This window comes from Podarcis vaucheri, assembly GCF_965113315.1.
Source record: "Podarcis vaucheri genome assembly, chromosome: 12".
NCBI classification, from domain to species: Eukaryota; Metazoa; Chordata; class Lepidosauria; order Squamata; family Lacertidae; genus Podarcis; species Podarcis vaucheri.
This window is the reverse complement of record NC_138750.1, coordinates 55,517,113-55,542,330: the sequence shown is the minus strand read 5'-3', so window position 1 is coordinate 55,542,330 and position 25,218 is coordinate 55,517,113.

Sequence of the window (25,218 nt, the reverse complement as noted above, 5' to 3'; positions counted from 1 at the left end):
AGTAGACCACTTGCTGGACACAGAGAGAGGAGTCACGTAACCGAAAAACTCGTAGGCATCTGAAGGGGCCATTGCGGGAAACGCGGTGCTGAAGTAGCCGGCCCTCTGGTCCTCAGATTGCCTCTGCTATATTATTATTATTATTATTATTATTATTATTATTATTATTATTATTAAATGTACTTGGAGCTGGCCTGTCTCTCCCAAGTTGTTGTTGTTGTTGTTGTTGTTATTGTTATTATTATTATTATTATTATTATTATTATTATTATTATTATTTAATGTACTTAGAACGGGCCTGTCTCTCCCAAGTTGTTATTATTATTATTAGTAGTAGTAGGTAGTAGTAGTAGTAGTACTTAGAACGGGTCTGTCTCTCCCTAGTTGTTGTTGTTGTTGTTCTTCTTCTTCTTCTTCTTCTTCTTCTTCTTCTTCTTCTTCTTCTTCTTCTTCTTCTTCTTCTTCTTCTTCAATGCACTTAGAGCGGGCTTGTCTCTTCCAAGTTATTATTTTATTATTATTATTATTTAATGTACTTAGAACGGGCCTGTCTCTCCGAAGTTTCCATATACAATCGCAGCATGGATCCAACCGAACTGCGAGAACCGCCGTGTTTGCACACAGAGCAATTAAAGGAGTTTTCACTTTCGCTGCTTCTCAGCATGGGGTCACCCCCCAAAAAAAACCCCCAAACCCCGAGGAAATGGGGCGATCTAGATTGGCAGCTGCCTCCAATCCGGTTCGGTCTCAGCGCTGCCGGTCCATCGCTTTTCCATCGCGCCCCTCCCACGCGTGTCCGCGCGGGGGAGCTTCCACAATCCATGGGAGCGGCGCCGGGTCACGTGGCGCGACTAGCCTCCTCTCCCGCGTGGGGAGGCAAGTCCGCTCCGTCGGCCGCTGCTATTGGGAGGCCAAGGGCAGGACGGGCTCGGGCTGCGCGTGCAGCCGTGGAGACTCCCCGTGCGCGGCTGCCTAAGGCCAAGCGGGCCCTTTGCTGGGCATGTGAGAGAGAGAGCCACCAGAAACCTGATCTCTCTCTCTCTCTCTCTCTTTGCACAGGACTTCTGCTCAGCTGCTGAGCTGTTTTTGGTTCGCATTGGTTCTTCTTCTTCTTTGTCTCCAGAAACAATGGAGGGTGCCTCATGGGGTGAAGTCAAACAGCTGAATTGTTGTTGTTTAGTCGTTTAGTGGTGTCCGACTCTTCGTGACCCCATGGACCAGAGCACGCCAGGCACGCCTGTCCTCCACTGCCTCCCGCAGTTTGGTCAAACTCATGCTGGTAGCTTCGAGAACACTATCCAACCATCTCGTCCTCCATCGTCCCCTTCTCCTTGTGCATCTTTCCCAACATCAGGGTCTTTTCCAGGGAGTCTTCTCTTTTCATGAGGTGGCCAAAGTATTGGAGCCTCAGCTTCAGAATCTGTCCTTCCAGTGAGCACTCAGGGCTGCTTTCCTTAAGCATGGAGAGGTTTGATCTTCTTGCAGTCCATGGGACTCTCAAGAGTCTCCTCCAGCACCAGAATTCAAAAGCATCCATTCTTTGGCGATCAGCCTTCTTGATGGTCCAGCTCTCACTTCCATACATCACTACTGGGAAAACCAGAGCTTTAACTATATGGACCTTTGTTGGCAAGGTGATGCCTCTGCTTTTTAAGATGCTGAACTGCTGTATTATGCAGCACCCAAGTGACATTGAGAAGCAAGCCTGGACAGTGCATGCATAGAATCATAAAATCGTAGAATTGTAGAGTTGGAATGCACTTTGAGCGTCATCTAGTTCAACACCCTTTAATGCAGGAATTTCAGTTAAATTCCTGCTTGGCCCGGGGTTGGACTAGATGACCCTGAGAGCCCTTGTTGATGTGGTCCAAAGGAAAGCAGAGCAAGACGTTTGGCACCATCGTATACCCTTAAAAATGCATTTGTGGAAGCAGGTGGAGTTAGTGATTTGTTTTTGCTTTTGTTGTGTATTTTGTGTTATCTTGTGTATTTTGTGGTTTTTTTTATCTTGTGCTTTTATGTTGTGAATTGCCCTGAGATCTACGGATGAAGGGCTGTGTATGAATTTTAATAATAGTAATACTTTGAAGTAATTGCCACTGAGCTCTGTGGTACCAACCCTCCCTTGTAAGCGTGCTTAGGATCGCAGCCCAATTCTGGAACTCTTTGCTGCAAATGCAAGTTTCAGAGGGTTCCTTAAAAAAATAAAAATAAAAGGGCACAAATTAGCCAGATCCAAAAGAAAATAAAGACTTACTTGGGCTTGTTCATTTCTACATCAAAGGGGGAAACCAATAATAGGGTTCAGTTCATAGAAAAGAGCTTCAAGTGGAAGTAATTAAGAGCAGCCTTTAACAAGAAGCTAAGGCCAGCTGGTCAAAGTGATCTCATGGCTGACACACTGAGCATGCCCAACCTTCCTGCTGTGAATTTACTCTTACCACTTTGGGATTGTGCTGGGCGGAAACCGTACCCCACCGCACCCTGGTGTTGTTTCTGGCAGTGTCAAAACCAGGGGTCAGCAACCTTTTTCAGCCATGGGCCGGCCCACCGTCCCTCAGACCATGTGGTGGGCCAGACTATATTTTTTGGGGGGTGGGGGGGATGAACGAATTCCTACGCCCCACAAATAACCCAGAGATGCATTTTAAATAAAAGAAGGACACATTCTACTCATGTAAAAACAGCAGGCGGGGCCCACAAATAACCCAGAGATGCATTTTAATTAAAAGGACACATTCTACTCGTGTAAAAACACACTGATTCCCGGACCATCCGCAGGCCGAATTGAGAAGGCAATTGGGCTGCATCCGGCCCCCGGGCCTTAGTTTGCCTACCCATGGTCAAAACGCTCACCTTTCCCTTTAGGTTTGGTGAACTTTATACAGTGTTACCTCGGGTTAAGAACTTAATTCATTCTGGAGGTCCGTTCTTAACCTGAAACTGTTCTTAACCTGAGGTACCACTTTAGCTAATGGGGCCTCCCGCTGTCACCGCCACGGGATTTCTGTTCTCATCCTGAAGCAAAGTTCTTAACCCGAGTTACTATTTCTGGTTTAGCGGAGTCTGTAACCTGAAGCGTCTGTAACCCGAGGTGCCACTGTACATTGCTTCCCTGAAGCAATGTGTTTTTACTGTTGTATTGCAAAACTTCCAAAAGCATGATGAACTGTGCAATACCACTGGTGCTGCCCAAATTCCCGGAGGGGAGGGGGAAATTACACCCCAAAATGATGACAAGGGTGGTGACGGGGAGAGCATTTTATATGCACGGAGGCCATAGGTAATCTTTAACAATGTCCCCCCTCTGGCCTGCACTAGAACTGCTGGGTTTCTCCCAGCAGCGGTTGGTGATACTTACTATACTTGACCTCTCATCACCAGCATTGCTATGGCTTAAAACCCTCTTCCCCTATAATACCTTTGCCTTAAACCTCTCTGTCCTTCTCTCACCCCAAACCTAATCCTCTCTCCTCATCTACCTTTGCCATCTTTTCTTTGCTGTCGACTCTCTGGGTCAGAGACCTCCATTGTCGTTTTACCTCAGGGGTTAGCAAACTTTTCCAGCAGGGGGCCAGTCCACTGTCCCTCAGAATTTGGGGCGTGGGGGGGGGCGGAATATATTTTGAAGGAAATAAAATGAATGAAATTGCCCCACAAATAACCAGGGATGCATTTTAAATAAAAGGACACATTCTATTCATGTAAAAACACACTGATTCCCAGACCATCTGTGGACCGGATTTAGAAGATGATTGGGCCGGATCCGGCCCCCGGGCCTTAGTTTGCCTACTTATGTTTTACCTGCACAGCGATGGTCTCAACCAGTCATCATCCCTCCGTCTAATCAGAAAAAGATTGCAGATGCAAAGGAACCCCTACGTGATTAAGCGAGCAGCTAAATCCTTCCCCTTCTCTGGGCTTCACAGTGTCCTTGTTTTGGCAGAGAAAAGGACCCACAAAGATGGAGCGTCGATTTCCCCCTCAGTGCTAAAAGGTGGAGCAGTTTGGGAGCCCAGGAAGAGGCAGAAGGAGTTGTAGTCCTGGATTTCTCGGTTCCTGTCAATGCTTCCTCTGTCCATAGTTACACCCAACAAACAGCAGCCTCTTTCCGCTAGAATGCCCAGTGCTAAAAGTGCCATAAATATGCACCACAGATGTTGCACATTACTCATCAATGGGGGGGATGACTAATCCATAGCTAGCTCTCCATCCTGTGGTCTGTGAGTGAGCGAGGTGACTTTCCTTTGAACTTCCACACACAGGGGATAGGATTTGTGTGTGTGTGGCTCAACAGATCCACTTCAGAGACAGGAAGAGTTCCCTTACCATTCCAGTACCTTACAAGGAAGGAAGGTTATCAAGATTCCTAAATAGAAAATATGTTTTATTTTTCATTTTGTATCCAGTTAACATCCCACCTTCTTTCCAGGATGGAAAGGGAGAAAATCACAAGCGTCAAAACGTGAACTCGGGAAAGTGTGCGGCTTGCCACTGAACTGTGGTCCTTCCTCAAAAGGAACAGGATTCGAACCCTGGTCTCCTGGGCGGCAGGAGAGGGTGCTGACCTCTAATGAAGCCAAGTGTTGCATTCTGGAGCAAAAAAAAAATGTTAATAATAATAATAATAATTTATTATTTATACCCCGCCCATCTGGCTGGGTTCCCCCAGCCACTCTGGACAGCTTCCAACAAAACACTAAAATACAATAATCTATTAAACATTAAAAGCTTCCCTAAACAGGGCTGCCTTCAGATGTCTTCTAAAAGTTTGGTAGTTGTTTTTCTCTTTGACATCTGGTGGGAGGGCGTTCCACAGGGCGGGTGCCACTACCGAGAAGGCCCTCTGCCTGGTTCCCTGTAACTTGGCTTCTTGCAGTGAGGGAACCGCCAGAAGGCCCTCGGCGCTGGACCTCAGTGTCCGGGCAGAACGATGGGGATGGAGACACTCCTTCAGGTATACTGAACGGTTGCACGGCTCACACTCGGAAGCTGAATGTTGAAAACGGAGGCGTCTCGTTGGCTTTTGGGGGGCCTGCAGGATTCCATGAGGGACTCCTGCATTGTGGGGGTTGAGCTAGATGGCCTCTGGGGGTCCCTGCCAACTCGAGCACCCTGTGATTCTCTGATTTCACCGCCCCCCCTTTCCTTCGCGATCCTGTCTCCAGGTGGTTCAAGTCTACATATGGGAGACCTTTGCTTGAACACGTTCGAGCACAGCAAGCTCTGCTGATGGAGGAATGGACGAGCCGGGCCTTGGCTCAAATCTCGCTGCCTCGCACGTTGCCTGCACACGGAAACTTGTGTTGTTGTGTGGTTGCTGCTGCTGTTTGCAGAAAGAACCTCTGCTGCGGGCTCCGTGCCACGGAAGGGCTGAATTTACTGGCTTGTGTGCCGCTCAGCGGCGAGAGTAACTGGAACGCATGTTGATGCTGGACAGCTTGCCGAAGGCTTGACATTCTGCCACGCTGTTCGGGAAGAGAGAAGCTGGCAAAGTGCTCTTGGAACAAACAAGCCCTCTTTCTTGCTCTCAGCCGAAAGAAAATAGGGCCAGGAAGTGGAACACATTGAGCAGGAAATTGATTATTAGAAATTGAGTGGGGATCTGCGCAGCCCTTTCCAGAATCAGCCCTGGCTTGCTTTTTGTCAAATGCTGCGTACATTTCGACTATTAAAATATACTGTGTATATTCTTTCACTCTTTATTTGTTTGTTTGTTTGTTTGTTTTATTTGCTTGTTTGTTTCATAAAATTTACAGTGGTACCTCTGGATGCGAACAGGATCCATTCTGGAGCCCCATTTGCATCCTGAAGCGAACTTAACATGTGACTTTGCGTCTGCGCGTGCGCGGGTCGCGTTTCGCTGCTTCCGTGCATGCGTGTGACGTCATTTTGAGCGTCTGCGCATGCGTGAGCGGCGAAACCCGGAAGTAATGCTTTCAGTTACCTGAAGTGTATTCATCCCGAGGTATGACTGTACAACACTGGATTGATTAAAAAAACCAACTTCAAAGTGCTCTATGAAAAGATAAGCAAGGGAAAGAAAGGGGGGGAAATCACAGCCATGCTTTAAAACATAGAATCATAGCATTGTAGAGTTGGAAGGGACCCCGAGGGTCATCTAGTGCAATTCAGGAATCTCAACTAAAGCATCCATGACAGAGGGCCATCCAACCTCTGCTTAAAAATCTCCGAGGAAGGAGAGTCTACAACCACCTGAAAGACTCTGTTCCACATTTGAACAGCTCTTGCTGCCCGAAAGTTCTTCCTGGCGTTTAGTCGAAATCTCCTTTCTTGTAACTTGAAGCCATGGGTTCGAGTCCTACCCTCCAGAACCGGAGAAAACAAGCTTGTTCCCTCTTCCATGTGACAGCCATTCAGATATTTGAAGATGCCTATCCTATCTCCTCTTTTCCAGCCTAAACATCCCCAGCTCCTTCAACCATTCCTCATCAGGCTTGGTTTCCAGACCCTTCATCATCTTCCTTGCCCTCCTCTGCGCACATTCCAGCTTGTCGACATCCTTCTTAAATTGTGGTGCCCGGAATTGGACACGCACAAAAGTTAAAAATACTAAAACGGATTAGAATTGCCTCAACTTTCTAAGCATCTGGGTAGACTTGCCTAAACAGGAATGTTTTTAGCAGGCGCCAAAGGTGAGGAGAAAGTGGCGGTGGCAGGGAGCCAAGGCTGTCCTGCGTTTCTTGCTTAAGAGGTCAGCGGGAGGCTGTGTGTGATCTCTAATCCTGTGTGATCATGTCCTCTTTGAGGATGGAATGTGGCATGCCTGGGGATCCTTGCATTCTTCTTTTTTTAAAAGAACAAAGGAAGTTTCTAGGCCTTGAGGAAGCAAAACAACAACAGCAGCCCAAGCCAGAGAGGGTACTGTGAGCAAATCTAGGGCCGGTTCTACTGTTAGGCGGAGCTGGGGTTGGGAACCTTTGTGGCTCCATGGACCAGATCCTGATCAGATCCTAGTCTCGTGGGCCAAATTCAATGCGTAGGCAGGAGGCATGCAGACTGAGCTAAATGGCCTGAGGGTCTGACTCTGTATTAGCAAGCCAGCCCAAGGCATTTTGGCGCCTGAAGCGAACCACAAAAATAGTGCTCTCCTCCAAGGAAGGGCTGAGTGAAGTTCTATATCAGGAACAAGGAGGGGAATAAAGATCTACATTGGGATGTTCTGCCCCCATGGATCCTGCTGCCTGAGGCAGTTGCCGCACCTTGCCTCATGGGTGGGCCGGCACTGAGTATAAGGCAGTTTCCTGTGGAGCAGAGAGCAGTTTGTGTGCTACACATGGCCTGGCCTGCACCCCTGGTCTCAAGAGCAGTGACGGATGCTGTTCTGTCACTGCCATTCGAATAATAAGGTTGCCACGCTAGAGTCTCCGCTTGGTATTTGGGGAGGTACCACCTCACCCTTTGCCTCAGGCAACAAAATGTCAACGGCCTCCCCTGGGGAGATCTGAGGGGTCAGAACCAGAAGATGAAGCACATTGGCAATCATTAGGAAAACCCTATTGAAATATACTTGGAGTCGAGAGTGGATTTCATGCTCTTTATTCAGCTCATAGTGGTGAGGAGGAATGAAAGTTCCCCCAAAGTATCTGCTTTATATACATTATTTACACAATGGGTTGCACGTGATTGGCTAATTCCAGAATTCTCCTGTAAGCCAATCAGGTTGTGGATTCACTTCCATCTGGAGCTGGATTGGGTGGCTCCTGCAGACCAATCATACTGCTGCATTGTTCTAGGACCAATCAGACTGCTGCATTTTGGATCTTATTCTAGGACCAATCAGACTGCTGCATTTTGGATCCTATTCAACTCATTACATAACACCTGTAATTCCTTGCTCCTTCCGGTCATTAGAAGTCTGCAAAGGCCTTTGCTGAATTAGCCTAGTTTCTTCAGGGCACAGTGTGGGCTACCTTGCCACAAAATACTTTTTTTAAACTGGGAGATATCAGCACAGAGTTAGAAGCCCTGGATATATTTAGGGGAACTTCTAGATATTTCTGAGTCCCAATTAAAACCAAATTAGCTCTGTTTTCTTGCGATTCTTCCAGCTATACTGAATATGCCTGTTCTTTTCACAATTTCTCAGTGCCGTTTGTGAAAACGTTTGTTTGCATTGCCTTCACTTACCCTCTGTGACCCTTGTCCTCACTTGCCCTTGTCCTCACTTGCCCCTCTCTACTTACTTGCCCCTCTTAAACATAAAAGCGGCAAATGATGCTGATGCAATACTTTGATAAATCCCAATAAATCAATACTTAGGGATTTCTGATTCAGTCAATTGGGGCCACTATGTACTTTGCTGCCTAGTTATACACTGGGAAGCAAGGCCATTAATTTGTGGTAGGGCTGTTAACCTGGCTGATTTGGCTAAAGTTAAGTCATCTCTTTAGCAACTGAGAGAAATTATTTTAGTTCTTGGAAACTCTTGAAGGCTGCATTCACTAGGCAGAAATATCTCAGGAGTCACATACTAGGAGTGGGTGGGGCTGCGATATGTAGTGGGAGGGGTTATTTTTATCATATGTGGTGGTCTTGTAGCAAGGTTAAAGCTTATTGGGAAATGATATATAATGAACTGGGGAAAAAAATATTTAAAATAACATTTGTAAAAACGAACAAACCCAGGAGCTTTCTTTTCAGGAATTATAGGGACAGAACTACCCAAAGTGTATAGAAATTTATTCATGTATGTGACTACAGCAGCAAGAATGTTATTTGCCCAAAAATGGAAAGAAGAAGAAGTCCTGACAAAAGAAGAATGGATACAAAAACTTATGGAATACGCAGAAATGGCGAAACTTACTGGAAAAATAAGAAATCAAGATAACGAACTTTTTTTAATAAAAGAATGGAAATGGCTTATTGAATATTTACAAACCAACTGTTTAAAGATAAGAACATGGGCAGGATTATTGTAATAACCTGAAGTCTTGTAAGAGTGTACATTTAAAGCAGATGAATAAATGTTAATTTGGAATATGCAGAAAATATAAAAAATAAATTTAAGGAACCGCTGAAAGAGGGGGAAGGAAGTTGAATTTTGAAATGTTAAAAGGATTGTAAAATTATTGAAATGTAGAAAATTGAAAATAATAAATAATAATTAAAAAGAAAAGAAATTATCTTAGTTCTTGGGAACTCTTGAAGGCTGCATTCCCTCAGCAGAAATATCTCCAGGGTCACATACTAGGAGTGTGCGGGGCCAGGAATTGGAGTGTGCAGGGCCAAATGGATGGTGGTTGGCCATTCATTTTCTTCCGGCCATCTCTTTCCCCTTCTCTTCTCTTCTCCTCTTCTCTCTTCTTTCTCCCTCTGAACAGACTCTTTCTCTCTCCAACCCTTCTTCATCTCCCCTTCCCCCTCTCTTCCCTCCCTGCTTGAAATCCCTCCCACAAGAGAGCAAGAAAAAAGCTCCCCTTCACACAAATGGGGACTTTTTGCTCCTCCCCTCTTATAGAGGGAACTATATTTCCTTCCGGGTGGCACAGTGGGTTAAACCACAGAGCCTAGGGCTTGCCGATCAGAAGGTCGGCAGTTTGAATCCCCGCGACGGCGTGAGCTCCCGTTGCTCGGTCCCTGCTCCTGCCAACCTAGCAGTTCGAAAGCACGTCAAAGTGCAAGTAGATAAATAGGTACCGCTCTGGCGGGAAGGTAAACGGCGTTTCCGTGCGCTGCTCTGGTTCGCCAGAAGCGGCTTGGTCATGCTGGCCACATGACACGAAAGCTGTACGCCAGTTCCCTTGGCCAGTAAAGCAAGATGAGCGCCGCAACCCCAGAGTCGGCCACGACTGGACCTAACAGTCAGGGGTCCCTTTACCTTTATATTTCCTTCGACTGCACAGAATCTGAGTCAGCAAATGCTGTGAGCCAGCAAGGCATTATCTATTTTCCTGCTTCAGAAAGTTGCATGTGCTTTTTGGAACACCTTAAATGCTGACCCTCCAGCTTGCAATTGTTTATGCAGTAATACTTTAATGATCTTACTGCAGGGGCAGAAAAGCTTTTCCGGAGCCGCATTCCCTCCTGGGCTGCCTTCCAGGGGCCAATGCCCCACATACCCCAGGGAGGTTCCCTAGGAAGACGCCTCAAAGCTTAAGCCACTCTGGGAATTGTAGCGCCGTGAAGGGAGCAGGGGTCTCCTAACAACTCTCGGCACCCTTAGCAAGCTACAGTTCCCAGGATGCTTTGGGGGGAAGCCATGCCTGCTTAAAGTAATATTGGAGTGGGCAGATGGGGCCTGAATCCAATTAGTTGTAGGTGTTTAAATGAAAGGATCGTTGGTTGGCTCTGGTAATCAAGTTGGTCCCCAGCGAAAGCAGATGGACACTTAAAACTGCAAATTAATAATAATGGGTTTCCCTTCACCCTTCCCTCCTTATCTTCTTTTTCATTTGATAATTAATTCCAGCGCACAAATGGACTAATTAATATCTCCCAATCGTTTAATTGAATTAGCTAATTAGATTGCATAAGGCAATTTCCAGGGAGGAGATTTAGAGCTACTTAGGGAGACCTTAATCACTATTTTTTTAAAAAAAATTAATAATAATAATTATCAGGGAAAGAGGGTCCTCCATGAATATTGCTCTTTGGAAGGAAATGTCTTACATTGCAGCAGTTCGGCAAACCGTGGCGCTCCTCCTTATTGGCAGAACCTCTCCCCATTTTTCCCCCTCCCGGAGAGGAAGAGGGAAAAAAGTTTAATGAGGGTCTCATCCAACACTGTCCCAATTACCCAGGCTGGGAAAAGGTCGAGGGGGTGTGGGGTGGCAGAGAAGGAGAGATCGAGGCTCTCGCTTTTGCCTCTGACCTCCTCCTGACTCCGCGGAGAGTTCCCTAAAAACCACCAGCTGTAAAATGTTTGACACAATTTTTTAATGAAATCGGCCGGAGGGGAGAAAACTGCTGAGGCAGCCAATCTCTTTCCAAGTCTCCCAAGAAGCCGTTTGTAAGCTGAAGGCGTTTTTGTTCTTCCCTTGGCCTGCGCTTGCTGATGGTTTTGCTGGAAGAGCAGTCGGTGCTAGTAAATCTTCTTGCACCGCCCTCGCTCGGATGACCCCAGTAGTATGGACATCTCTTGCATTTCCCAGAGGCCAGATTCCTCTGCTCTTTGCCTCTCTCCCGAGAGGAGGAACAGAGCAAGTGTAGCACCCTGCTTGTGGTTAACGCTTAGCTGGAATGAAATATTCAACGCAGCAATAGAGAAATTAAAATAATTATTTATTTGTCAGACAAATAAATGAGAGGCACAGTGGTATATGGTTACCAAGCTCTGGCCTGGCTCCTGCCATTATGGCCAGCCCTTATATTCCCTTAATCCAGCCCCCTTTGCTCCTCCTGTGGCTGCCTCTGTCCAATCAGCCTAGTTGGATTTCCTATTGGCTGATTGCTATACCCAATCCTAAAAGATACACCCACATCCTCCTGTCCTTATATGGAACACAAACAGCTATATATTGTTACATCTATAAATGACAAATAAGTAGTAATATATCTTACATGTGTCTCAACAAGGAATCTTAATTACCAGCTCACCTCTTGCCCTCCTTGCCCTTTTGCCTTCTAAAACAAATGGTTAATCTTAAATTTTTATCTTAAACATATGTCAAGGATCTTGAGTTTCACATCAACATTGAAAGATCTCCTTCATTTGAAGGTTTCTAAACAAATGTTTGACAACTAATAAATCAGGACTGCTCAGGACGGCGTCTCTTGTCTAGCAAGGGGGGGCAAGACTGGTGGCTGACTTAATTTCAAAATACAACTCTTAGAACTATATGAAATCTAGCATTTCTTAAATCCTTTGCATAATTACATTTAAGACAATATATTTAATACATAACATAGGTAGCCTTTTAAAAGGAATAAGGCCTTTGTAAAGTAAAAAGGAACTCAGTAAAAAAACAGCTTCAAAAGAAGCCTCTCCAGTTTACAACCCCTCCTTCAGCCAGCTGCTTTTCCCATTAGACAAAAAGACTTGCTAGCTAGATGCTTCCCCATTTGGTCTTGGCCTTTTAACCTTAGAAAGAAGATCTGGGTCATTTACTGGGAGGCACATTGATATTATTTTACTATTTACCAACTATTAATTATGTTTATCTCTGCCTTTTTTATCTTCTGTAACATGTAGGGTCAGTTTCCTGTAATTTCAGCTTTTACGACTTTGAGAATTGTTTTCTGCTATCAATCAAAGGGGCCCTTGTCTAGAAGAATAAACATTACCAAGGTTGTAAACTGCTGGTCTTCTGGCTTGAAACTTTTGAAAATCTTTAAGCTCTCTTTAATATACAAGTCCTGATCAAACATTAATAAAATGCAGGCTTATGCCTGATGCCTCATTCCCCCCTTTCAAGCTCAAGGACCTTCGTCCCAAGTGTCCTTGATAGCTTGACCTTCATCATATTCCTGAGGTAAAGCTCTGTATAGGGCCATGATATGAGGTAGAGTTTCATTTGAAACCATCTTGCTAATTGTACTTCTAAAACATGAAATGATACATGGCATCATACATAAAACCATTACCACTACTGTCAAGAAAAACAAGCAAGACAATAGTATCCCTTTGAGTCCTGTGACATTAGGTAACCAATTGGTGAGCCATCCCATATCCCATCCTTCCCATGTTTGTACTGGGACATGTGCTATATTCTCCATCTTTGTGGCCAACACACGGATTGCCTCACCATTATCTGAAATGTTAAAGCAACAGGCATTCCCTGTCAAGTTCAAGACTCCACATAGGCCTCCCTGCTTGGCAAGTACATAATCCATTCCCATTTTCAGCTGCAAAATGGCGGCTCTACTTTCATCCAACTGTTGTGCAATAAGTCTCAAACTCCGGGCCGTTGCATTGGTTACAAGTTCCACTACTGCTTGCAATCGAATTATTCTGTTTAGATTATAAATAGGATCCCGTGCCCCTTGTATGAGCTCACCAGGATTCCAGGAGGCAGGATCATAATAGGCTATAATGCGCTCTGGTGGCCAATCATCAGTACCGCTCCAACTTTGGGTACTTCCTCCTGCTATATGAGAAATATCAGCGTTTCTTCGTGTTCGCTTGGCCAAATTAGTGGGCATAATCCACATTGGTGGCAATACCCATCCCAGGAAACAAGTCCCACTCCATTTGGAGGGGAGTTTCTTGTATGCCCATTCTCCACATATCCACCACAACCATCGTGTCTGAGGTCTTTGGTACGTGGAGTACAGAAGGCGAAATAGCAAAAGAGGTAGAGAGTTCACAGTGCAGTATGTTAGATTGCCTTTTTCTGTCACAGTTATGTTCCATACCACTTTCCATGCATGAATAAAAGGAGGTGCACAGGGCAAGGCATCCCGAGTTCGATAGGTAGTATCGTGTGCCCAGGTATTCTTAATATTATCCCAAGTATAGTGACAATGAGAAGAGCCTATCATGGTAGAATCAGCTGCATCTGATGATTTATGTACACAGAATTCCCCTTGTACAGGTATAACTCGTAATGGTTTAGTTGAGTTCCATCCGGGGAAATTCTGTACTTCTGTTTGGTGTGGTATTTCGCTTACCATACCAATGGCATCTAATGGTATCGGTAATAAGGGCATACCTCCCTCTGAATCATCTGGCCCGAGAGAGCAAACAAGGCAATTGGTCCTATTTGCAACATTGGCTACCATTTCAGCTAAACCTACCCACATATTGTGGTCATGGTGGAATCCATATTTAGTCAATTTGGCCAGATTCAAGGACCCTTCCCCTTCCCAAGGGATCAGGATTAATAATAGAATCATGTTGATGTCTAGCATATGCATTCCTTCCACAAAAGATTACCTTATAGTGATAGCAAATAAATATTAGTCCCAATATAATTCCCCCAGTGACAGGAATGGGGAACCACCAAGACCAAAACATATATCCCGAGGATCCCCAATGAGTAATATCTCTGATAATTGTTCCACAAGGGGGGGGCAGTCAATCAATTGTATAAGAGAATCTTTCCTTTCACAATCGCTGGTTCAGATGCTCCTCAAGCTTCAGGCGTGCGCAGGTCAGCCAGCTTCCAGGTTGTGGCTGCAGCAGGCCGGTCGTCTAATGTTGCCCGTGACCTAGCCCGTTCCCGGTAGGGCTAGATACAGGGGTTTTTGGAGAGAGTCAGTTTAAGAGGATTAGAGGGGTCACCTTTGCACGTCCAACTGCCTTCGGACTTCTTCAAACGGGAGTGATGAATCCAGGGGGTCACCTCAGCTACCTTCACCGCTGTTGGAGTAGAGAGCAAGACGGTGTAAGGTCCACGCCACTTAGGTGCAAGTGGATCACGTTTCCACTCTTTCACCCATACGCTATCGCCAGCCTGGAACTGATGAATCGGCTCGGCAATGCTGCACGGCGTGCGCTCGAGGGCCCACCTGTTAAGAGAAACAAAAACACGGGAGAGAGATTGCACTTGTCCCTGTGTCACATGGTCTCCTATTTGTTTAAGGTCAACTGAAATATCCTGAACAAAGGAGGGCGGTCTCCCATACAGGAGCTCAAAAGGTGACAACTTAAGTCTTTTTGTGGGTGCACACCGAACACGAAACAGTGTTATGGGTAACACATCTACCCATCCCAATCCCGTTTCCTGGGTTAATTTTGCCAATTGGGTTTTCAAAGTCCGATTCATTCTTTCAGTTTTCCCTGAACTCTGAGGTCTATAGGCTGCATGCAGTCTCCATTTCACTTGTAGGACTCGACATACTTCTTGTACTACTTGATCAATGAACGCTGGCCCATTGTCACTTCCAATGCATCTAGGTAACCCAAATCTCGGGATCAATTCAGTGAGGAGTCTCTTAGTTACCTCTCGTGCCTTTTCAGTTCGGGTGGGAAAAGCTTCAACCCATCCGGTAAGAGTATCCACAAACACAAGGAGATACTTGAATCCCTTAGAAGGGACCAGCTCTGTGAAGTCCACAATTAGGCTTTCCATGGGGACATATCCCACATGTTGGATTCCAGGAGGTTGTACCGGTCCCTGCCTGGGATTGTTTTTAGCACAAAGAACACATTTCTGTGAAATGCAAGTTGCTAATTGTGATAGATTAATAATATACAACTTCCGACTGAGACTCTCTCTGGTTGCAGTACCGCCAAGGTGAGTAGATTCATGATAATTTCTTACAATTGTGCCTGCTAGGTGATGAGGTACATAAATCCTATTGTCCGGCAGGATCATCCAACCGTCCTTCACAACCGCTCCTTCCTGTTCAGCCCACTTCCTCTCTTCTGGGGTATAGTGAGGTTTAACTTCTTCTGGAACTACCTCTGGTATGAGGGCTGCTATAAATCCTCCCACAGGCTTTTGGGCTGCCTCTCGGGCTGCTTTGTCAGCAGCATGATTTCCTCTGGTTATTGGATCCCTTCCTCGTCCATGACCTTTGCAGTGCATTACAGCAATCTGTTCTGGAGCCCATACTGCTTCTAACAGGATTTCTACTTCAGGTCCATATTTCAAGGCCTTCCCGTGGGCTCCTATTAGACCTCTTTCTTTCCATAGAGCACCATGTGCATGCAGGGTTAAGAAGGCATATTTAGAATCAGTATAGATGTTTGCCTTACATCCGGCTGCCAATTGCAGAGCTCTAGTTAAACCTATAAGTTCAGCTTTTTGTGCCGAGGTGCCAGCAGGCAAAGCTTCAGCTTCCACAACTTCCTCATTGGTGACCACAGCATATCCTGCTCGTCTGGCACCTTCATGCAGGTAACTGCTACCATCAGTATAATATACAACATCTGGATTTTTCAATGGTTCATCTTTCAGATCAGGTCTACTGGAATAAACTTCATCCATTATTTGGAGACAATCATGTGATTCTTCATCATCTACCTCTGGTAGGGGCAGCAAAGTCGCTGGATTGAGCATATTCACTACTCGTAGATGAATCCTGGGATTTTCACACAATAGGCCTTGGTACCTAGCCATCCTTGGGTTCGTTAGCCAATAACTACCCTTATATTCCATGAGTGTCAGAACAGCATGAGGTACATTCACATACATCGTCTGGCCGAAGGTAAATTTATCAGCTTCTTTGACAAGGCTGGCAGTGGCCGCTACTGCCCTTAGGCATGGAGGCCATCCTTTTGCTACTGAGTCCAATTGTTTTGACAAATAAGCTACTGGACGGTTCCAACTTCCTAATCTCTGGGTCAGGACTGCCGCTGCAATCCCATTCTGTTCATGTACATACAGCTGAAAGGGTTTTTCTGAATTAGGCAGTCCAAGGGCTGGGGCCTCCATAAGTCGTTGTTTGATAACTAAAAAAGCTTGTTGCTGCTCAGGTCCCCATACGAATGGGTCCTTTTCTGCACCTCGAGTGCTTTCATGTAAGGGCTTGGCCAGACTGCTGAAATCAGGTATCCATAGTCTACAAAACCCTGCTGTTCCCAAGAATCCTCTGAGTTGTTTCCTTGTGGTAGGTTCCTTGATAAGGCAAATAGCTTCTTTCCTCTCTGGTCTCAGTGCTCGTTGTTGGTGTGAGATGTCAAAGCCCAAATATTTGACCTTTTCTAAACATAACTGTGCCTTTTTCTGGGAAACTCGATAGCCAGCTTGCCAGAGCAAGTGGAGCAGTTCCTCTGTACCTTCTTTACAGGTATCAAAATCCTTTGCTGCTAGTATAAGGTCATCTACATATTGCAGAACCACCTTTTCTCCAGGTATTGAGGGGTAACTTGTTAGATCCTTCGCCAAGGCAGTGCCAAATAAAGTTGGGGAATTTTTGAATCCCTGGGGCAATCTCGTCCAGGTTAGCTGGCCTTTTGTTCCTGTCAAAGGGTCTTCCCACTGGAAGGCAAATATAGGTTGGCTCTGTGGTGCCAGCCGGCAACAGAAGAATGCATCTTTCAAGTCCAATACAGTAAAAAATGTTGCTTCTGGTGGGATCAAACTCAGCAGGGTGTATGGGTTTGGTACATTTGGGTGCAAGGTCTCGATAGCCTGGTTTACGAGCCTCAAGTCCTGCACTGGCCTGTATTCATCTGTCCCAGGTTTTCGAACAGGCAAAAGGGGTGTGTTCCATTCTGATTGGCAGGGTTTAAGCAGACCATATTTTAATAGGCGGTCCAAATGTTTTTGGATGCCCTCTGCTGCTCGCCGGGGTAAAGGATATTGCTTTACAGATACAGGGGTAGCCATAGGTTTTAAGGTTACTACAATTGGAGCTATATTCTTGGCCATTCCTGGTGGGCTATTTTCGGCCCATACTCCTGGTGGCACCTGTAGGGTTCGGAGGAGCTTGTTTAACTCTGTTTCCAATGTGGGTTGGACTTGCAGGGCTGACATTAGGCGCCATGATTGTTCCTTAGGTACTGAGAGGGAAATTATTCCTGCTGCCTTTGATGGCAGTTTCATTTCTGGACCTCGAGGAGTGAAGGTGATTTGGGCCTGCAATTTGGACAGCATATCTCTACCTAAGAGAGGTATTGGACACTCAGGTATATACAAAAACTGATGGGTTAAACGATGCCCCCCAATCTGGCATTCCAAAGGTTGGAGGAAAGACCTCTTAGCTGACTGACCAGTGGCACTTTTAATGACTACACTTTTGGATGCCTTTTTCTGCAATAGTTCTGGGAGTACTGAGTATTCAGCCCCAGTATCAATCATAAAGTCTATTAAATGGCTTCCTAATTGAATCGTGACCGTGGGCTCCTGGAAGCCTAACTTTATGGAGTCCGGTCGTTCCTAGTCTTGGGTAAAATCCTCCTCTGCCAGTCCAATGAAATTGTCTCTACTCTGTCCTTGTCCAGGTCTCTGATATCTTCCATCTCGGATCATTCCCCGTCCCCGTCCCTGGTTTCTTGGGCCGGAGCCTGGGCCTGGGCCTGGGCCTGGGCGTACTTCTTCCAACCTCAGGGGTTCAGGACACTCCCGCTTCCAATGACCCTCCTTCTTGCAATTTGCACATTGATTCCTTCCCAGTGGTGGATTCCTTCCCCGCCCTCTTCCTCCATTTAAGGGGCGGTAGTCTTGCTTCACTGCTGTGGCCAGCATTACCATCTTTTCCTTCTGCCACTTCTTCTTCTCTTGCTTCTCAGCCTCATCCCTATTCCGATAAACTCGGCGTGCAATGGCCATAATTTGGCTCATCAGCATCCCTTCCCATCCTTCTGATTTCTGAATTTTCTTACGAATGTCGGAAGCGCACTGGGCCACAAATGTAGCAGTAATCATTCTGCTGTTTTCAGGGGCTTCAGGGTCAAAAGGAGTCCATATACGATAGGCTTCCTGCAGCCTCTCTAAAAAGTCTCCTGGACTCTCATTTGATTTCTGTTCTACTTCTGAGACTTTAGACATATTAGTGGGCTTCTGGCATGCCCTGCGGATACCTTGCACAAGCGTCTGGCGGTAGGTGGTAAGCCTGGCCAGATGAATTGCATTGTTTGGATCCCAATTAGGATCTTCCAAGGGAAAGTTGTCTTGGAGATGACGGTCAATATTAAAAACATTTCCCACTCTGGCCTGCTCACGCAAATATATCTGTGCCTTTTCAATTATGTCTCTCCTTTCCTCAGTGGTGAACAGAGTATTCAGGAGCTGGCGGCAATCTGTCCAAGTAGGACTATGAGTATTTATTATTGAAGTCACCAAGTCCATCATAGCCTGAGGTTTTTCTGCGAAAGATGGGGTGTGTGTTTTCCAATTCATCAGATCCGTAGTTGTGAATGGAATGTACTGAAGGGTCGAAGTTCGAGGTGGCCGTCGTCCGGGTTGCCCGTTAACCAGCACAGGCTCCTCAAGTGCATCAAATACTCTTCTGAGAGGGGCTAGTACGTGATCTTTCTCTTCGCTTTGCTCTAGGGGCCTCAAATCATAGGGGATGGTATTTGTCCCAAGGCGTTCTTTTAGCAGCCTTATACGCCTGGCTGTATTGCTTGCTGACCGATTAAGGTCTCCCTGTAACTTCTGTAATAATTCTCTAGGACTTGGATGTACAGGGGTTTGGGGTAGGCAATCAGTTGTTCCACTAAAAGAGACTGTAGATGGAGTTCTACTGGGACTCACAGATGGAATAACCACTTCTGCTTGGGCTTTATTATAGGCCTCCAATGCCTCCTGAAGATATTTATCATAATCTATCAAGGAATCAAGTTCTGTGGCTCCAGCCCCATTATTCATTCCACTTTCTTGCCTTGGGGTTACAACTGGTGGAGTGTTTGGATTAGGCTCCCTTCGATGTGGAGCATAGGGTGGAGGTGGAAGCAGCTCTTCCTCTGGTCCCTCAAAAATGGGTTTGAGTTTATTTGGCAAGATTCCTTTCCTGGCTTCGGCTTTTACAGCCAATAATTTGCATCGTTGGACTTTGCATTCCCTTATCCATGGAGGATTTTTATTTAATGTGCTCAGCCAGGAATCTATATATGAAAATTGTTCTGGGCATCCTCCAGTTTCTTTGGCGATGTTAGACCAAAGTTTGCTTACTAAATTTATATCAAAGGTTCCTTGAGATGGCCATTCAGTATTTTGCTTCGGCCACTCTAATTCACATAACGTTCTCAGGCGCTCTGGCGTCATTTTGACTCCATATGCCCCTGAGAAGGCTTTCTTAAAATTACTTAACATGCATTCAAGAGGTGTATTTCCCCCCTTTGAACCCCCAACTCCCATTGTATGGCCCTGTGAAGTATCCACTCAGTCACTCACACACACACTTCGTGAGTTTCCTTGCTCAGTGAAGTCGCCTTACTGAGAACCGAAGTACTACCCACTCCACACTCAGGTCAGCTACAGATTGCTCTGTACTTTCTCACACATACAATGCGCTAGATACTTCACCACACACTACCTCCCATTCTTCCCTTTTCCCCCACCAGACCACCATCTGATATACCCAACCACCTAGCGTACTCAGTTCCCACTTACTGAGACGCAGAAGTTTGATCAAGACTTCTCTTCCTCCCAATTAATTGGAGGGCCAAAAATCCCTTTGTGCACTTACCCTTGGTTGGTTCCGTTTCCCCCCGGTCCGTCGCCGCCAGTGAGCAGGGTATCAGACAGATGAGACTTCTGCGTTCCCCTGGAAAAAAACTTTCCAGTGCGCGCTGGGTAAGCAGTTTAGAGATCCTCTCTCTTGTACCCTGCCCAGTAGGGCGAAGGGGCTGCGTTCCAGCAGACCACTTATCCGAGTCGCAGGCACCATAAAATGTAGCACCCTGCTTGTGGTTAACGCTTAGCTGGAATGAAATATTCAACGCAGCAATAGAGAAATTAAAATAATTATTTATTTGTCAGACAAATAAATGAGAGGCACAGTGGTATATGGTTACCAAGCTCTGGCCTGGCTCCTGCCATTATGGCCAGCCCTTATATTCCCTTAATCCAGCCCCCTTTGCTCCTCCTGTGGCTGCCTCTGTCCAATCAGCCTAGTTGGATTTCCTATTGGCTGATTGCTATACCCAATCCTAAAAGATACACCCACATCCTCCTGTCCTTATATGGAACACAAACAGCTATATATTGTTACATCTATAAATGACAAATAAGTAGTAATATATCTTACATGTGTCTCAACAAGGAATCTTAATTACCAGCTCACCTCTTGCCCTCCTTGCCCTTTTGCCTTCTAAAACAAATGGTTAATCTTAAATTTTTATCTTAAACATATGTCAAGGATCTTGAGTTTCACATCAACATTGAAAGATCTCCTTCATTTGAAGGTTTCTAAACAAATGTTTGACAACTAATAAATCAGGACTGCTCAGGACGGCGTCTCTTGTCTAGCAAGGGGGGGCAAGACTGGTGGCTGACTTAATTTCAAAATACAACTCTTAGAACTATATGAAATCTAGCATTTCTTAAATCCTTTGCATAATTACATTTAAGACAATATATTTAATACATAACATAGGTAGCCTTTTAAAAGGAATAAGGCCTTTGTAAAGTAAAAAGGAACTCAGTAAAAAAACAGCTTCAAAAGAAGCCTCTCCAGTTTACAACCCCTCCTTCAGCCAGCTGCTTTTCCCATTAGACAAAAAGACTTGCTAGCTAGATGCTTCCCCATTTGGTCTTGGCCTTTTAACCTTAGAAAGAAGATCTGGGTCATTTACTGGGAGGCACATTGATATTATTTTACTATTTACCAACTATTAATTATGTTTATCTCTGCCTTTTTTATCTTCTGTAACATGTAGGGTCAGTTTCCTGTAATTTCAGCTTTTACGACTTTGAGAATTGTTTTCTGCTATCAATCAAAGGGGCCCTTGTCTAGAAGAATAAACATTACCAAGGTTGTAAACTGCTGGTCTTCTGGCTTGAAACTTTTGAAAATCTTTAAGCTCTCTTTAATATACAAGTCCTGATCAAACATTAATAAAATGCAGGCTTATGCCTGATGCCTCACAAGGAGTCAGTCAGCTGGGAAGAAAACCAGCCGTACATTGTTGGGATGTGAATAGTTGCCAGGGGAGGATATATTTATTAAATATCATCCTTTCTTCTTCACACTTGTGAGTTTAAAAGGAAACTGAAATAGGCTAGTTTTAGCCTTTTGGTTTAAGTAATCAGGACTGGGCCCATCACCTCCTGGCAAATAGAAGGGGAAGAAATGGAGGCAGTGAGAGATTTTACTTTCTTGGGCTCCATGATCACTGCAGATGGTGACAGCAGCCACGAAATTAAAAGACGCCTGCTTCTTGGGAGAAAAGCAATGACAAACCTAGACAGCATCTTAAAAAGTAGAGACATCACCTTGCCAACAAAGGTCCGTATAGTTCAAGCTATGGTTTTCCCAGTGCAGTGGTACCTCAGGTTAAATACTTAATTTGTTCTGGAGGTCCGTTCTTAACCTGAAACTGTTCTTAACCTGAAGCACCACTTTAGCCAATGGGGCCTCCCGCTGCCACCACACTGCCGGAGCACGATTTGTGTTCTCGTCCTGAAGCAAAGTTCTTAACCCGAGGTACTATTTCTAGGTTAGTGGAGTCTGTAACCTGAAGCGTATGTGTCAGGGGTTCAGGAGCAGAGACGCAGAGAAGGGAGGAAACAGAGAGCGAGGGGGAGGAATACGAAGGAAGGATGAGTGGGGATGACGACCCGAGATCCCCGAGCCTGTCCAGTGAGTCCGAGGATTCCCAGAAGGGAGCGCCAGCGGTCAGAGCAAGGGGGGAAAGCAGGGGGACACCCCAGGAAGAAGGGGCCAGAGAGGGATCAGAGAGCAGCAGCTGGAAATCGGGACCAACGTGCCCAGCTGGGAGCAGCGGGGAGAAAGGGGACCAGACATCGGGTTCTGGAGGCTTTCAGCAGGAGGGAGGGCATGAGTCAGGAGTAGTCACGCCCACATCAGGGAGCGAGGAAACGGTCAAGAGGAAGGTAGAGAGTTGCGCGCGCGCGCCAAGTTCAAATGCAGCGGAAGCTGGCGCAGTAAGCAGCCCGGAGAGTGAGCCAGGTCCCAAAGCCCGCCGCAAGGAGGCGGAAGGGTCCGGGGGGTCAGCGTCAGAAGAGAGTAGGAAGGAGGAGACCCCGGGGGGCAGAAGGACCCAGAGACGGAAGGAAAGGCGCAGGAGGTGGAGCAAGGCTAGGGTATTAAGCTGGTGTGCAAGAGGCGGAGACTCAGACGGGTCTTCGCCGGTCTGACATAGAAGACGTAGGGCTGCACATTGCAGTTCGGAAATGGAACCTGTAACCCAATAAAGACTCTTATAACGTGAACGCTGGCTAGCGTGGTCCTATGTGAGCTGGGACTGGGTAGCAGCCCTGACAGTATGTAACTTGAAGCGTATGTAACCCGAGGTCCCACTGTAGTGATGTATGGAAGTGAGAGCTGGACCATAAAGAAGGCTGATCGCCAAAGAATTGATGCTTTTGAATTATGGTGCTGGAGGAGACTCTTGAGAGTCCCATGGACTGCAAGAAGATCAAACCTATCAATTCTGAAGGAAATCAGCCCTGAGTGCTCACTGGAAGGACAGATCGTGAAGCTGAGACTCCAGTACTTTGGCCACCTCATGAGAAGAGAAGACTCCCTGAAAAGACCCTGATGTTGGGAAAGATGGAGGGCACAAGGAGAAGGGGACGACAGAGGACGAGATGGTTGGACAGTGTTCTTGAAGCTACCAGCATGAGTTTGAAGTTGGCCAAACTGTGGGAGGCAGTGGAAGACAGGAGTGCCTGGCGTGCTCTGGTCCATGGGGTCACGAAGAATCGGACATGACTAAACGACTAAACAACAACAACAACAAATCAGGACTGGATTTTCCTTGCATTTCCCTCTTTTCTGCCCCTTTAAACAACAATCAGACAAAAAGTCTTGTAAAAGATAAAAGTAACATTTAGTCACTCAGAATACTTGCTGAAGAGTAACAGATACAGCAGCTTTGTCCAAGCAGGCATAAAATGGTAATTCGGTTACAAAGACGTATTTTAGTCTACTTTAAGATCTGGTCTCAGGCTAAGCTGATGTTCTCACACTGCTGGCAGAACGGAAAGAGATGGAAACAGTAAGAGATTATGCCCAGGGATTGGCTGTTGGCCAGTCTGGCTGGGGCTGGTGGGAACTGGAGCCCAAAAACATTGGTAGGGCCATAGGTTACCCCAGGGCCAGATTTAGGTTTGATGAGGCCCTAAGCTACTGAAGGTAATGGGGCCCTTTATATGTCTAGCTGTCCTTTGTCAACAACAAATTGTCACTGTTTTTTGTGTTGAATACATGCTACATGGTAATTTATGGACCTAATAGGTATCTAAAGCCATTTGCACATGTAGAATGTAGGCACCCTATATAAAAAAATGAGCAAAGCAGTGATATTTTAGGGAGCAGCCTAGCAGGAGGGGCCCATGACTTACATCATAGGAGCCTACACAACACAAAACACTGTTGCTGTATGTAGGTTTTATTTTATTTGTTTTTTATCTTACAAAGTGGTACCTCAGGTTACAGACGCTTCAGTTTACAGACTCCGCTAACCCAGAAATAGTACCTCGGGTTAAGAACTTTACCTCAGAATGAGAACAGAAATCGTGTGGCAGCAGCGGGAGGCTCCATTAGCTAAAGTGGTACCTCAGGTTAAGAACAGTTTCAGGTTAAGAACGGGCCTCCAGAACGAATTAAGTTCTTAACCTGAGGTACCACTGTATTTTGGAAATGTACATCTATTTTTTCCCCTTTAATTTTTTGGGGCCCCCAAGAGAGTGGGGCCCTAAGCTATAGCTTGTTTAGCCTATACGCAAATCTGGATTAGGCATCACTAATCTTAAAGTTGAAGGTATCTCAAGTGCCAAGTTTTGGCCTTGCTCTCCCCTCCAGTGCAACAAGGCAGTCTGTGGCCTGCAGGTTCCATGTCAAATTACAGTGGTACAGGTTACAGACGCTTCAGGTTACAGACGCCACTACAGTGGTGCCCCACAAGACGAATGCCTCGCAAGACGGAAAACCCGCTAAACGAAAGGGTTTTCCGTTTTGGAGGTGCTTCGCAAAACGAATTTCCTATGGGCTTGCTTCGCAAGATGACAATGTCTTGCGAGTTCCTGCTGGTTTTTTTTCCTCCCCCCTCCTTTTCTAAGCCGCTAAGCCACTTATCAGCTGATCCGATCAGCAGATAAGACGCTAAAAGCGCTATTAGCGCTAATCCGCTAATCTGTCAATGGGCTTGCTTCGCAAGATGAAAAAACCGCTAGACGAAGAGAATCACAGAACGGATTCTTTTCGTCTTGCGAGGCACCACTGTAACCCCGAAATAGTACCTCACTGTTAAGAACTTTGCTTCAGGATGAGAACAGAAATCACACGATGGCGGTGTCTCGGCAGCGGGAGGCCCCATTAGCTAAAGTGGTGCTTCAGGTTAAGAACAGTTTCAGGTTAAGAACAGACCTCCGGAACGAATTAAGTACTTACCGAGGTACCACTGTACTCTGATCTAGTCCAGCCCTCTGCCATACAGAAATCCCAACTCGAGCATCCCTGGTAGATGGTCATCCATCCTCTGCTGAAAAGCCTCCAAGGAAAAAGAGTCTATTCCACTGACAAACAGCTCTTACCATCTGAAAGGTCTTCCTGATGTTTAGGCAGAATCTCCTTTCTTGTAACTTGTAAGCCACTGGTGCGAGTCCTACCCTCCAGAGCAGGAGAAAGCAAGCTTGCTCCATCCTCCATCTGACAGCCCTTGAGATATTTGAAGGTGGCTATCGTTTCTCCTCTCAGTCTCCTCTCCTCTGGGCCAAACCTCCCCAAAGGGAGCTG